General features: G+C 32.3%; 1 protein-coding gene and 1 long non-coding RNA gene across 3 annotated transcripts in view; one reads left to right on the forward strand and one right to left on the reverse strand.

Annotated features, from left to right (window-relative positions):
• Positions 1-16,039, reverse strand: part of LOC134681246 (acyl-CoA dehydrogenase family member 11-like) — a 533,340-nt gene that overhangs the window by 248,209 nt on the left and 269,092 nt on the right. The gene's annotated exons all lie outside the window — the stretch shown is intronic.
• LOC134682032 (uncharacterized) lies at positions 1,218-11,859 on the forward strand. Its single transcript, XR_010100765.1, has 3 exons — positions 1,218-1,380; positions 8,239-8,505; positions 11,696-11,859. It is a non-coding gene; the product is annotated as an uncharacterized LOC134682032 (long non-coding RNA).

Here is a 16,039-nt window from a genome sequence, read left to right on the forward strand (position 1 = left end):
TGTTACATATTTGTTTTTCGTTCACTTTTTACATATATTAAATAAGGCCGGTAGTTTTCTCATTTGAATTGTTTTACATTGTCTTATCGGGGCCTGTTATAGCTGACTATGCGGTATGGGCTTTAATGATTGTTGAAGGCCGTACGGTGACCTATAGTTGTGAATGTTTGTGCCATTTTGGTCTTTTGTGGATAGTTATCTCATTGGCAATCATACTACATCTTCTTTTTATATGATTGTAGTTAATAAAAATGTCGTAAATAAAAATTAAAATTAAAAACAAAAATGAGGGAATACACGTGTATTGAACAATTGTATGCCTTAACGTACAGAACAAATATAGTAATACTCAACCCTTACATACTATTTGACTGACTGCGAGTTGATCAGGTCGAATTGTTACTCCTAAATGATGGGCGTTTGGAATACATCAGAACTGTTTCTTTCTTATAACACTTCAACTTAATTTTTGCATACCATGATCAGAGACACAAATAATAATGTTTGTAGAAAACCATGTATGACATTTGAATTTATTAACATTGTTATGTGCACAGTACTTTTGAAATACTATCAATCACACATTTAAAATTATGACCATCATGCTCGAATTTCTAAATGACTATTCTACAGAAAATGGAAATGGAATGATTTTATGTATCAAATTTGATTTCAATATCAACGCACTCATTATTGGTGTGTATGAGACAAACGGTTTAGCTCAAACAAACCTTTTACTCCACGAAAATTGGAAAAGAAAAAAAAATATTCATAGAGTTCTCTCCAATGTTCGTCTAACTGCAACTTTACGTTTCGACCATTTGCTTACCACCAGAGATCTTATTAAGTCTGTTTAAAGGTTTGGTTAAATTTTGAGTTGAAAGACAATCTTTGTATGCTGTGTTTATGATATTACTCTAACAGATGAGAAATTAAATACCTGAACGTATAATATGCCCTAATGATGCCTTGTACCGATGATAACACATAGTAAATGTTAGACTAGTGTGTGATATCGAAAACCCTGATGTACCTGTTTTCTCAGTTAAACTGAAATACGTTGTTAAATAAAAGAGCGATTCATTACAGTTGTCTCTTTTTATGATAATTTATCTAAACATAATTTTTTTCTAAAAGACCCCTCCAGTGTTGAGTACATAGAAGGAGAAGATGCAATATTAACCTGCGAAATAAACCCTACATATCTACCTGTGGAATGGCTGAAAGATGGCAATGAGGTAAAACTAGACGCAAATTGTACACAATCGAATGAAGGAACGAAACACAACCTTATTATAAAGAACATTAAATCAGATAACAGTGGAGAATATTGTGTGAAAAGTGGAAACTATACCAGAACAATACAGCTTATAATTAAAGGTATTTGAGGTGGTTAAGAATTGTAATATTAAATAAGATGTTGCTCTATATTATATTAGTTTTCAAGTATATTCGTTTTGCAGCAATTTTGTTTTGTACTAGTTAATATGTTAATGAATTTTCATTTCAAACACATAATTTGAGTTAGTAACCAGTGACGCGTTTTAAATATAATTTTAATATGTTATCATTATTTCAACAAACATATACACTGTTAATAATTTTTTAGAACCTCTTTCAAGAAAACTGTCCGCGTATATAGAACAAAAAAACAATATCCTTGAATAAATTCAAAATACGTTAGAGTAAAATATAATGTCAAGTGCACACAAACACTTATTTTGGGATGACACAACATTCATCAGTCGACAGTATGCCCAGATGGATTCATACTATTCTTACTAAATGATAATCATTGCAAAGGGGTATAATAAACCTAAACTTTGGAAAAACGTCACCATTCTATCTATCAAAATAAAATAGTAACATTTCACTGATATTTGAAGTTATCATGAAACTGCCAACTACCGGGATCGTGACGAAACGGCCGTTAGCAGTGGAATGGACCCCAATTAATCAAAGATACCATACTTAAAATGATGTATAGAAGATGCACATAAATGAACTAAAATAAAAATTCATACAAGGCGCAAATATGCAGCGGGGTTAAACATTATCTTTAGATGTCAACCCTCCCCTATACGTATATTAAAAAGTAAAAACACAAAAATACTGAACTCCGAGAAAATTTCAAAAAGGAAAGTCCAAAATCAAAAGGCAAAATCAAAAGTCAATACACATCAAACGAATGGATAACAACTGTCATATTCCTGACTTGGTACAGGCATTTTCTAATGTAGAAAACGGTGGATTATACCTGGTTGTATAGCTAGCTAAACCTATCACTTGTATGACAGTCGCATCAAATTCCGTTACATTGTCAACGATGCATGAACAAAACAAACATACTCAAAGAGTAAAAATGTCAAAAATAGGGGTACAGCAGTCAATATTGTGTTATCATCTTAATACCACTATAAAAACAACAAATGTAACGAAGAAGCACAAAAAGGCATACATCAAATTTAACATACTCATTTTGCTTATCTTATACGACTTTGTTTATCTATGTAAAGTCTACCCGTAAAGGATGGAAGGTTTTCAGTACTGGTGTAAAATTGCGCGTTTGAAATTCGCACAGGTAGACATAAGATAATGTTGTCGTTCAAAGTATGACGGCATACATACATGCAGAGTCACGTAAAGAAGATATAACAAAAAACATACTTAATAGTAAAAGTAATAATAATAAATAGAATTAAAAACCAGTAGTTCAGACAACAATTGAAAGTTTTTCCATAACAAAGAAATTTTAATTAGAAGATAGCTTCTTCATACTAATGCAATAAATAATGATTAAATTATACTTTTGAGTGGAGTAAGTGTGATATTAGGCTACTTCCGAAGAAATGAATTTCACTTTTGGTCTCATTTGATAGCTTCTTTCACACTGATTCCAAAAAGAGATAGTTTGTACATTGTATATACTTTTGTATGTAGAAAGGGAGATAATTGGCCACTTCCGGTTTGTATTATGTCATTTTGAGTCTTCAGTAATCGGTTTATGTATCTAAAAGACAAAAAATATGGATTCTGAGTAATCTTATATGAAAAAAAATGCAAAAAAAACTACTTCCGGTTTTCTCGAGGTCACTTCCGGTTATATTCAAATAATCGTATATTAAGACATTGCAGGGACATCAACTCCTATAAGATGCATTTAATTGTATCAGATTTAATGTAGCACACCTTCATAACAATAAAGCAGACATTTTGTACTTGTTCTTTTATATGTATCTTTCAAAGTGTCAGAGGAAATGCAATAACAAGCAAAAGTCGCAATTGAGAACTTCTCCTTGACCTTTGACCTTGTCCTTATTTTCTAATTTAGGACCCATGGGATTCAAATAAAAACATTCCAGGGTTATACGGTTAACGGTTTATGAGTTTAAAAAAACATACCGACAAATTTATTCTGTCAAGGTAAATAACTTTTACTTTTACACATTTGATGATAAAGAGTGAATAGCGAGATAACTCTGACAAAGATAATAGTTCGGCTTAGCAGGGTGAAATTTAAAAGCATATAGGCTATACTACATGTATACAATATGAGAAATATCTAAGCGACATCTTGCGAAACAAACATTTATCGCAAGAACAAAATTGTTGGCGGTCTTTCCCCTCCAAAACATGATTGATTGATTGATTGATTGATTGATTGATTGATTGATTGATTACACACGTGAGATAGGGTAGCTTGAAGCAATCAAACACGAAACAAATGAGATATTGCACCCGAATTAAGCACAAGGGACCACAACATGCATGTAATAGTTGGTTGGTTGTCGGTTAAACACATGGACAACGCGAAAAGGGAATTGAGAGTCAAGTGCTCGTGTTTAAACACGGAACACGTAAACTAGGCATTGACAGCTTAGTGTCCGTGTTTAAATACAAGAGACTCAGCCTCTAGGAACACGTGAAAACGGCATTGACAGCCTAGTGTCCGTGTTGAAACACTAGGGATATAGCCTTTATGAACACGTAAAATAGGCATTGAGAGCTTAGTGTCCGTGTTTAAACACAAGAGATCCAGCCTGTAGGAACACGTGAAAACGGCATTGAGAGCCTAGTGTTCGTGTTTTAACACTAGACACCCAGCCTCTAGGAACACGCGAAAACTGCTCTGTGAAACATAATTACAAAAAAAAATCCTTGTATCTTCCTTTATAAAAGTTTTTTTTAAGTAGGCTTTCCAGTATGTATGTCGTGTACTATATACTTGTTGATCTTATTGTGTGTGCATTTTATTCAATTTTATATTTAAAGGAAATCGGACCTGACCTGCATGGTTTTAAATATACGTACACATTTTATTTTTTTTGAAAAGGGGAAACCCCTGTTTCATTTACGGAAGTACCGGATGCAGCGATTGTGACGTCACGTGCACCAAGCAGATATACTCAGAAAGGTTATTTTAATCCTTTACAGAGAGGTACGAATTCCTGACCACACCTATGTATAAAGAATGTGCTCAAGGATTAAATTTTCTTTCATTAACAGGTCATTGATGTCGGACCATGCATGATTTTTTCGTTTACATATTTACAGGCACTCACAACAGATTTTTTAAATGTAAATGCATGTTTGATTCTAGGATTTTACTACTATTTACGAACTTTGAAGGGAATACTATGTCATAAATTATAATTTCTCAACCCAGATTAGAACGTCAGGCAGACTGCACGTGATTTATCCTGCAAACGGAAAATATATTTCTCGATTAATTTTACAGGTAAACTTTTGTCCAATCGCTGACCACTGGTCGACTCATTTATTGCATGCACACAAAAACAATGCTGGTGCTGTAGTACTTTAACAAAACTTGTTTCGATTATTTTTCAGAAAAACATGTACATGATTTGGAGCAGCATTTATTTTGCAGTAATAGATTTGTATTTCAGAAAGAAATTTATTCATCAAAAGAGAAGGATTGGCATTTATATAATACAAAAATAATGGGATTCCTAAAAAAAAAGGGGGGGGAGGCGGTGGTGGGGTTGGGAGGGGCTAGATTGGTGGTTGTGGGCATTGGATGATTTATAAAGATAAATTGAATGAACGCATCACGAGAGTTGTAAAGTTTGAAGCTATAATAAGTCAATCTGTTTTTTTCATTTCAGTGGCACGAAAACCCCCGAAATTCTATGCGTATGATTTTCACAATTTTTCTCGACTACTTTTATGTCGCGACTAATATTCTGCTCACTTTTTTTTATTTTATCCCTTACTTTTTTCTGAGAAAATCAGTTTGAAGTGAAAGTTCAAATTTAAAACATGACCTTCCTTGACCTTTGACCTTGACCTAATTTTCTAAGTTGGGACTCACGGACCTTCAATAAAGCGATTTTAGGAGGATACCGCTTACGGTTTAGGAATTTATATGCATATCACTTATATTGAATGCATAAGGGGAAATAATCTCATATGTAGACTCCGGAGTACTTTGGTGCATACCAACTCGTCATCTTGAAGATACAGCAACCACTTTTGTCAAATAAATTTGTCGTAATCTTTTACGGTTGCGAAGGAGTTGTGGACACAAGAAAAACAGTGTTCGGGGAGATAGCTCTTACACCGTAAAGTGTACGGTTTGACAGGGTCAGTTTCAAAAGCGCAATAACTGTTCATACTGATATCATACGCGAAAAAATTCAAAGCGACATCTTGCAAAACCATCATTTTATGAAAAAAAAAAAGTGCTGGAAGAACAAAATAAAAATTTCAGAAGAAAACCAATAGGTTTTTTTACGGAAAAGTGGAAAGACCTAATGATATTTAAAAAGAATATTTGATCAGAGAACAATTGACTGTCTTTCCACCAAAACACTGTATTTAAATATGAAAGTTGTGAAATTAAGTTTAAAATGTCAAGCAATAGCTTATTGTACGCTGATTCCACGAATATATGATTTCTATACAACATTTTGTTTAAATAGGGGAAATTTTGTCTTACTTCTGGTTTGAAAAATGTATTTCCGATAATATTTGAATGTTTACTTGACACTGATTCCAAAAATATCTTGTTCTATAAACTTGTATATTAATAAAGTACAATAAAAAGCTACTTCCAGTTTAAACAAGGTCACTTCCGGTTGTTTTTTCAAGGTTTCATGGTTTGATACCGTTTGCCAAAGGTCTTATGGCTTAATATTGTATACATATGAGCTTAAAGCAAAATTCAGAATCTAGAACGTCACATGCAGCTATGACCTTGAGATCAAATTCAAGGTCATAAACCAAGGACCTGTAATCAAAAGACCATAGGTCTGAAATATATTGGTTAATCAGTTATATCACCATACGCGTATTTTTAAATACAAGAGGGGAGAAAACTGACATTTACGTCCAACGTACCCTTGCAATCAAAATTTTCGTGTTACTTCATGTCGCAACTAACAATTAAGAAATTTTTTTTTGTCGATATCTTATATGGTTTCTGGAAATGAGTGGAAATAAGCCAAATTCAAAAATAAGAATATGACCTTGACCTTTGACCTTGACATAATTTTCATTTTTTGGGACCAAGGACCTCAAATCAAAAGATCCTAGGTCTCTATGACTTATGGTTTACAAGATAAAAATGCATATCACGTATGTCAAATGCATATAGAGAAATAACTCACATATGGAGCGTTCATATCGCTTCGGTCAAAATAGGACAAATCATGCGGAGGATAATACGGGCAATTTAGTAAAATGAATTTGTCGTTATTTTTTACGGTTGCGAAGGAGTGGTGAACATAAGGAAAACAGTGTTTGAGGAGATAACTCCTACAAAGAAAAGTATTTGGTTACGCAGGGTGAATTCCAAAGACGCATAAACTGTTCGATATCATATACCAAATATCTAATCGACATATTGCGAAACAAATATTTATCGCAAGAACAAAATTAGACGGAAGAGAAAAAAAATCAGAATAAAAACAATAGGTCTTTCCACAGAAAAGTGGAAAGACCTAATGCTAACAATCAGAACAAAAACTATAAGTCTTTCCACAGAAAAGTTGATAAACTTAATAATCAGAAGAAAAACAATAGGTATTTCCACAGAAAAGTACAAAGACCTAATAATATCAGAACAAATACAATAAGTATTTCCACATAAAAAGTGGTAAGACTTAATAATTGTGTGGTTCAAAGTATGACAGGATACATAAGTACAGTTTCACGTCAAATGTATAAAACTCAGTAAGAGTAGTCCATATCGCATGTAAGAATAGGTAACACATACGACAATATTTATCTATGTAAAGTCTACCCGTACAGGATGCAAGGATTTCAGTACTGGTGTAAAATTGCGCGTTTTAAATTCGCACAGAAAGACATAAGATAATGTTGTCGTATGACGGCATACATAAATGCAGAGTCACGTAAAGTAGATAAAACATATCTATCGTACCGCATGCAAGAATAGGTAACACATTAAACTTAGCAAAATGATATTAATACATATTTTAACAAAGGACTGCTAGCAGTTACTAAAATACAAGGTCCAGAGCTCTTTTTGAACCATTATATCTTCATCTGATGAAAATCAAACCCCTTCCGTAAAGACTTAGTTTTATTAACTGTTACAGTAGAAATTTTCTTGTAAGATTTAATTTCGTTTATTTCTTGGAAAGATAATATCCACGAAATTAAAAAAAAATCATAAGAATTAACGTACTCATAATACCAGTACCATTTACTGAAAACTACAAAATTGATTCCCCATGAAATCTTACATTGAGACAAAACCACGAAAAATTTTAAATGCTTCTAAAGTAATAACAAAATGTATAAGAAGCATACCCGTATCTTCCTATCAACTGGTTTTAGAATGAATGTGTTTATTTTCGATACAAAGATCATTTGAGTGAATCAATATTAAAACCAACATATGCAATCTATAATTACCTGACAACCATATCGTAACTGTAACCCTTCTAACTACGTCTGTTTGTAGGTTTGGTTAGCTACTGATTTGAATGGCGACATTTTCATGCATTGTAGATGATATTACTCTAAAAGATTAGAAATGACATACCTTAACGTATAAGATGTCTTTATGTTAATTTATTTCTACTAATTTTGTCGTTGTACCCATAAAAATAGTTTATGTTTTGACTAGTTTGTGATATCAAAAACCCTAGTGTATTAATTTCCCAGTTTCTTACTTTTAATCAAATACGCTGTTACACACATGACTGAAACAAACACGTTCTCTATTATGTATGATAATTATCTAAATAGATTGTTTTCTGGAAGACCCTTCAAATGTTAAGAACATAGAACATGTAGAAGGAGACGATGCAATATTAAGCTGTAAAGTCAGACTTACAAGTCTACCTGTGGAATGGTTTAAAGATGGCAATGCCGTTGAACTAGACGATAATTGTACAAAGTCTATTGAAGGGACAAAACACATCCTCAATATAAAACACGTTAAATCAGATGACAGTGGAGAATATTGTGTGAAAGTTGGAAACTTTTCCAGAAAACTACAGCTGAAAGTTAAAGGTATTTTGGAGTGGAAAGGGGGGGGGGGTACACACTTTATATCAAATAAGATGCTGTTCTTTATGATATTATTTGTATGTGTAATCGTTTTGTACCAATATTGTTTTGTACCATTGTGTTAAGTAACTTTTTCAAACACTTAGTTTAAGCAAGAAACAAACAAAGCATCTAATAGGTATAGAAAGATGTCGTGAGAGTGCCAATGAGACAACTCTCCATCCAAATAACAATTTATAAAAGTAAACCATTATGATCATGATTATTGACGAATTTACGGCTTTCAACACGGAGCCTTGGCTCACATCGAACAAAAAGCTATAAAGGGCCCCAAAATTACTAGACTGTATAAAACCATTCAAACGGGAAAACAAACGGTATAATCTATATCAAAAACGAGAAACGAAAAACACGTATAAATAACATAAACAAACGACAACTACTGTATATCAGATTCCTGACTAAGGACAGATGCAAACATTTCAAGCGGGATTAAACGTTTTAATGGTACCAAACCTTCTCCCGTTTTAGCTCACATGGCCTGAAGGGCCAAGTGAGCTTTTCTTATCACTTTGCGTCTGGCGTCCGTCGTCGTTAGCTTTTACAAAAATATTCTCTCTGAAACTACTGGACCAAATTAAACCAAACTTGGCAACAATCATCATTGGGGTATCTAGTTTAAAAAAATATGTGGCGTGACCCGGCCAACCAACCAAAAATGTCCGTCATGGCTTAAAATAGAACATTTGGGTAAAATGTAGATTTTGGCATATTACTCTGAAACCAAAGCATTTAGAGCAAATCTGATATGGGTAAAATTGTTTATCAGGTTAAGATCTATCTGCCCCCTAGTTTTCAGACAAATCGGACAACCGGTTGTAGGGTTGCTGCCCCTGAATTGGCAATTTTTAGGCAAAGATATCCGCTCCTCAACTACTTTTTACATTAATATTAACTTCTAAGTTGCCTTGTCTGGAAATCTTGTTGTAGTTCCAGTTTTCCAAGCGTTTTGGAGACGTATCCCGTCCGTCTTCTCTTGACTTGTAATCTGTGGTGATACATCTCGCCGCTTAACGTTGTATCCTTTCAAGCTGGTTTATTCTTGTTACCGTGAAGGGGTCCCATACTATTGCTCCCTATTAAACTATAAGATCCATTCCTAAATATTAAAGGTCTAGATTATTGTTCTAATCTGACACAAATTTCAATAACTGCAATGCTACACAAGTTAACTATATATCATGTATATGGTAACCCACGAGAACAGCATTATCACTTTTGAAACTGCGTTTAATAACATGATTTGTCAATGTCATTAACTGAGATGGAGACAGACATTTGACCTGAAAGCTTGTTTGTGAGTGCAAAAGTAACCACCTATGACATATGGTTAAAAAATGAATACCAATTACATGGGTCAACCTTGTCAAGGGCAGGGTTGTCATAAAAACAATATGGCAGAGAAGTGGTTTCATGTTTCATATAAAGCGACCTGAGTGACATGATATAAAACAATCAAAGGAGTGTTCATATTTGTCTAATCTTTAAGGAGAAAAAAAACTAGTAAAACAATATTACACTGTTTACTATTGTCTAAATCTACAGAAATATAAGTTTCTTCAAGTAACAGAAACACATTTGTCACTAGTAACTTATTTAATGAGTTTGTGGGGTATAAGAGCTTGCTTACAACAGGCTCTTTATAAGCATTTGGTTTGAAAAGGATACTAGTAGTCTGTATTCTTGATTTAGAAAAATGTAATTAAAAGAAAAAAATTTACTTAGAATACTTAAGATCACTCAGGTAGCCTTTATAGGTACAAAAGAACAGCCAGTAGTCATTGGATATTGTACATGTATATCATTCAAATAGTCATGGCCTATTTATTAGTACAAGAAAAAATTCAGTAGTCATTGGATACTGTGGATCATTGAGGTAGTCTTGACCTATTCAATTGTATTAAAGAAACAGCCAGTTGTCATCTTCACTTAACACACACAAACATACAAATATCAATTATATGCTTACGAGACATGTTGCAATGTTAAACATTACGGAACGTGAAAACCAAGACTTGCATAAAAGATATCACAATATTAGGGACAGTGCTGTCATTTTTTCTCAGAGCTTTCAGGTCTTTGATTAAAGTCATATACTATATAAAGTATGTCCAAAAGTAGCACATGACATAGGTTTTGCCGAATATAATGATAGTAGCAGGACTATAACACCTTTTCAAATAGCCGCTTTAATTGGGCTAATTTAAGAATAATGTCCGCCTTTTTTTAATTTTACCGGAAGAGTTGCCTTATCTCCCTATTTGAAATCAAAGATTAATACTATATGAAGCTTTGTGCTAAATGTCATGCTAGTAGCAGGATTTGCACAATTTTTCACGATGCCACCATACTACAATGAACATGCAAACTCAAGAACTCAATTAAAATTATTGAACGATAATGTCTTCATCATATAAAAATTAAATCCATTCCTTTAACATGTTTAAGAGATAAGTTTCATACAATCATAAACTATATGAGATGAACATAACCCAAATCATATCATGGTTTTAGACTTAATGTCTATGTTTTCGATGTAGAGACCCTATGAGTGAGTTAATAATTGTTCCACAATATGCCGTCTTTAATGATTTGACACCAATAAATAATTTCAGTCGGTTGATTTTATGAATTAGAATGAAATTATTTTCTTCTGAATTGTCTGCCCATACATGGCGTTTAGGTGAAGTTTTTGTGTGATTTCGGCTTTCGGTTCTGACGTGTGGTTTTCCTTTTACTCTTGTTTTGCTTTTTATTAGTATGATCATTATCAGTGGTTGTGGTATATGGGTGTTAACGGAAAAAGAATCCTATAACTTTCTCCTATTTTGGTAAATCTGTATGGGTACCTTTTAGGTTGAATGGCGACATTTTAAGCTTGTATATAAAATTATTTTAAAAGATTACTAGTAACTTACCTTCACGTATAAGATGTCTGCATGTTAATTTATGATAACGGATGTTGTCCTGGTACCGATGATAGAAAAAAGTTTTGACTAGTTTGGACATCGAAAACCCTTGTGTATTAACTTTCCTGTTAAACCAAAATGTCTTACTTGAAAACAAAAACGATGTTACAAACATGACTGAAACAATCACGTGCTCTTTTTTTAATGATAATTTATATAAACAGATTGTTTTCTGGAAGACCCTTCCAATGTTGAGTACATAGAAGGAGAAGATGCAATATTAACCTGTAAAGTAAGCCCTACAAGTCTTCCGGTGGAATGGTTTAAAGACGGCAGTGGTGTTGAACTAGACGATAATTGTAAACAGTCCAATGAAGGCACAACGCACATCCTTCGTATCAAGCATGCTAAATCAGATGACAGTGGCGGGTATTGTGTGAAAGTGGGAAACTTTTCCCGAAATTTACAGCTGAAAATCGAAGGTATTTGAGGTTGTTAAAAAACTTAATTTTAAATAAATGTCGTCATATATTATATCAGTGTGTAAGTGTTATCGTTTTTTTCCAATTATTTTTTTATACCAATAATGTTTTATACCAACCAATGTGTTAAAGACCTTTTTCAAACACATAATTTAAGCTAGTAACCATCGAAGCATCTTAATTTTGAATTCAATATGTTGTTATGTGTTTATAATGTTTTCCCTTAAAAACGATAATTTGTTACTTTATTGATAGCCTCTTGTATGTAATATGTATGAGTCCGATTACACAGAAAAATAAAGTAATAGTTACTGTAGTAATTGACATGCAAGATCAAGAATTCAAATTAAAATTATTCAACGATTATGTCTCCATCATATGCAGATCACACCAAATCAGTTCCGTTGAGGACTTAGTTTTATACAATTATAGATAAAGGCAAATTATTTATAATTATTATCAAATGATCTATAATTATTTACATGAGAAGAAAATAACCTATATTATATTATGGTTTGAGAAACAAATTCTTTGTCTTCAATGAAGAGATCCTATGAGTGGTCAATATTTATACAAAAATATGCTTTCTTTAATGAATTGACCACAATAAACTATAACTTGATTCCATTTTACTAAGTCTGTTTAAAGAAATAGTAAGCTTTCATGTTGAATGGTGACATTTTTAAGATTGTCAATAATATTATGTCAAAAGAAAACAAATAAAAAACCTTCACGTATAAGAAGTTTGCATGTTAATTTCTAATTATGGATGATGCCCTAGTACAGATAGTAAAAACACGTTAATGTTTTGACTGGTTTGTCAAGTTGAAAAGCCTCTTGTTTTAATTTTTCAGTGAAACCAAAACGTCTTACTTTCAAATCAAATACGCTGTATCACATGAATGAATCAAACATGTTCTCTATTTTATATGATAATTTATCTAAACAGATTGTTTTCTGGAAGACCCTTCCAATGTTGAGTACATAGAAGGAGAAGATGCAATATTAATCTGTAAAGTCAGGCCTACAAGTCTACCTGTGAAATGGTTTAAAGATGGCATTGCTGTTAAACTAGACGATAATTGTGAACAGTCTAATGAAGGCACAAAACACATCCTTAGTATTAAGAATGCTGAATCAGATGACAGTGGAGAATATTTTGTGAAAGTAGGAAACTTTTCCCGAAAACTACAGCTGAAAATTCAAGGTATTTTAGGTTGTTAAAAAACCTAATTTTAAGATGAATGTCGTTATTTATTATATAAGTTTGTGAGTGTTATCGTTTTGTACAAATATTGTTTTGTACCAATATTGTTTTACAACAACCAATGTGGTAAAGAACTTTGTCATACACATAATTTAAGCTTGTAACCATCGAAGCATCTTAATACTGAATTCAATATGTTATTATGTGTTTATTATGATTCCCCTTAAACACGATAATTTGTTGCTTTATTGATAGCCTCTTGTATGTAATATGTTTGAGTCCGAGTACACAGACAAATATAGTTATAGTAGTAATAAAAATTAGTCATCGATTATGTCTTCATCATATGCAAATAAAGCCAAATCAGTTCCGTTGAGGATTTTTATACAATCTTAGATAAATGCAAATTATCTATGATTAATATCAAATGATCTATAATAAATCACATGAGAAGAATATAACCCATATCATATCATGGCTTTAGAATAAATTTCTTTGTCTTGGATGCAGTGACCCTATGCGTGAGTCAATATGTATACCAAACTATGTTTTCTTTAATAAATTGACCACAATATACTATAACTTGATCTCATATTGATAAGTCTGTTTATAGGTAAGGTTAGCTTTCAAGTTGAATGGTGACATTTTTAAGCTGGTCAATAATGTTATTTTGAAAGATAACAAATAAAATACCTTCACGTATAAGATGTTTGCTTGTTAATTTCTTTTTTTCGGATGATGTCCAGGTACCGATAATTTAAAAATGTTAATGTTTTGACTAGTTTGTAATATCGAAAACCCTAGTGTTTTAAGTTTCCATTGAAACCAAAAAGCCTTACTTTTTAAATCAATACGCTGTTACACACACGCATGAATCAAACACGTTCTCTATTTTTATGATAATTTATCTAAACAGATTGTTTTCTGGAAGACTCTTCCAATGTTGAGTACATAGAAGGAGCAGATGTAATATTAACCTGTAAAGTCAGTCCTACAAGTCTACCTGTGAAATGGTTTAAAGACGGCAATGCTGTTGAACTAGACGATAATTGTGAACAGTCTAATAAAGGCACAAAACACATCCTTAGTATCAAGCATGCTAAATCAGATGACAGTGGAGAATATTGTGTGAAAGTAGGAAACTTTTCCCGAAAACTACAGCTGAAAATTAAAGGTATTTGAGGTTGTTAAAAAACTTAATATTAAATGTGATGTCGTTATATATTATTTAGGTTTGTAAGTGTTATCGTGTTGTATCAATATTGTTTTGTACCAATATTGCTTTGCACCAACCAATGTGGTAATGGAACTTTTTCAAACACATCATTTAAGCTAGTACCCATCGAAGCATCTTAATTCTGAATTCAATATGTTAGTTTCTCCTTATTATGATTTCCATTAAAAACAATAATTTGTTGCTTTATTGATAAACTCTTTTATGCAATTTGTTTGAGTCCGTTTACATAGAAAAATAAAATAAAAGTAGTAATTGACATGCAAGATCAAGAACTCACTTAAAAATCATTGAACAATTATGTCTTCATCATACGGAAAACAAGCCAAATCCCTCCCGTTAAGGGCTTAGTTCTATACAATCATAGAGGAAGGCAAATTATCTATGATTATTATCAAATGATCTTTCATAAATTAGATGAGACGAACATAACCCATATGATATCATGGTTTTAGAATAAATTTCTTTGTCTTGGATGCAGAGACCATGTTTACCCTGTTGAATTTAACATATCATGCCCGACTATAAATAAAATGTTCTTCCTTACTTACCTACTAATATTAACACCAAAATATGCTTTCTTTAATAAATTGACCACACTATACTATAACTTGATTCCATCTTGATAAATCTGTTTAAAGGTAAGGTTAGCTTTTATGTTGAATGGTGACATTTTTAAGTTGTCAATATTATTATTTTGAAAGATAACAAATCAAATACCTTCACGTATAAGATGTTTGCATGTTAATTTCTAATTTCGGATGATGTCCTGGTACCGATAATAAAAAAATAGTTAATGTTTTGACTAGTTTGTGATATTGAAAACCCTAGTGTTTTAAGTTTCCATTGAAACCAAAAAGCCTTACTTTGTAAATCAATACGCTGTTACACACACGCATGAATCAAACACGTTCTCTATTTTTATGATAATTTATCTAAACAGATTGTTTTCTGGAAGACCCTTCCAATGTTGAGTACATAGAAGGAGCAGATGTTATATTAACCTGTAAAGTCAGCCCTACAAGTCTACCTGTGAAATGGTTTAAAGACGGCAATGCTGTTGAACTGGACGATAATTGTGAACAGTCTAATAAAGGCACAAAACACATCCTTAGTATCAAGCATGCTAAATCAGATGACAGTGGAGAATATTGTGTGAAAGTAGGAAACTTTTCCCGAAAACTACAGCTGAAAATTAAAGGTATTTGCGGTTGTTAAAAAACTGAATATTAAATGTGATGTCGTTATATATTATTTAAGTTTGTAAGTGTTATAGTTTTGTACCAATATTGTTTTGTACCAATATCGTTTGCACCAACCAATGTGTTAAAGAACTTTGTCATACACATAATTTAAGCTAGGAACCATCGAAGCATCTTAATTCTAAATTCAATATGTTATTATGTATTTATTATGATTTACCTTAAAAACGATAAATTGTTGCTTTATTGATAGCCTTTTGTATGCAATTTGTATGAGTCCTATTACACAAAAAAAAAGTTATAGCAGAAATTGACATGCAAGATCAAGAACTCATTAAAAAATTATTGAACGATTATTTCTTCATCATTTGAAAATCAAGCCAAATCCGTTCCGTCAAGGGCTTAGTTTTATACAGTCATAGATAAATGCAAATTATCTATTA

Source organism: Mytilus trossulus, chromosome 8 (genome assembly GCF_036588685.1).
Source record: "Mytilus trossulus isolate FHL-02 chromosome 8, PNRI_Mtr1.1.1.hap1, whole genome shotgun sequence".
NCBI lineage: Eukaryota > Metazoa > Mollusca > Bivalvia > Mytilida > Mytilidae > Mytilus > Mytilus trossulus.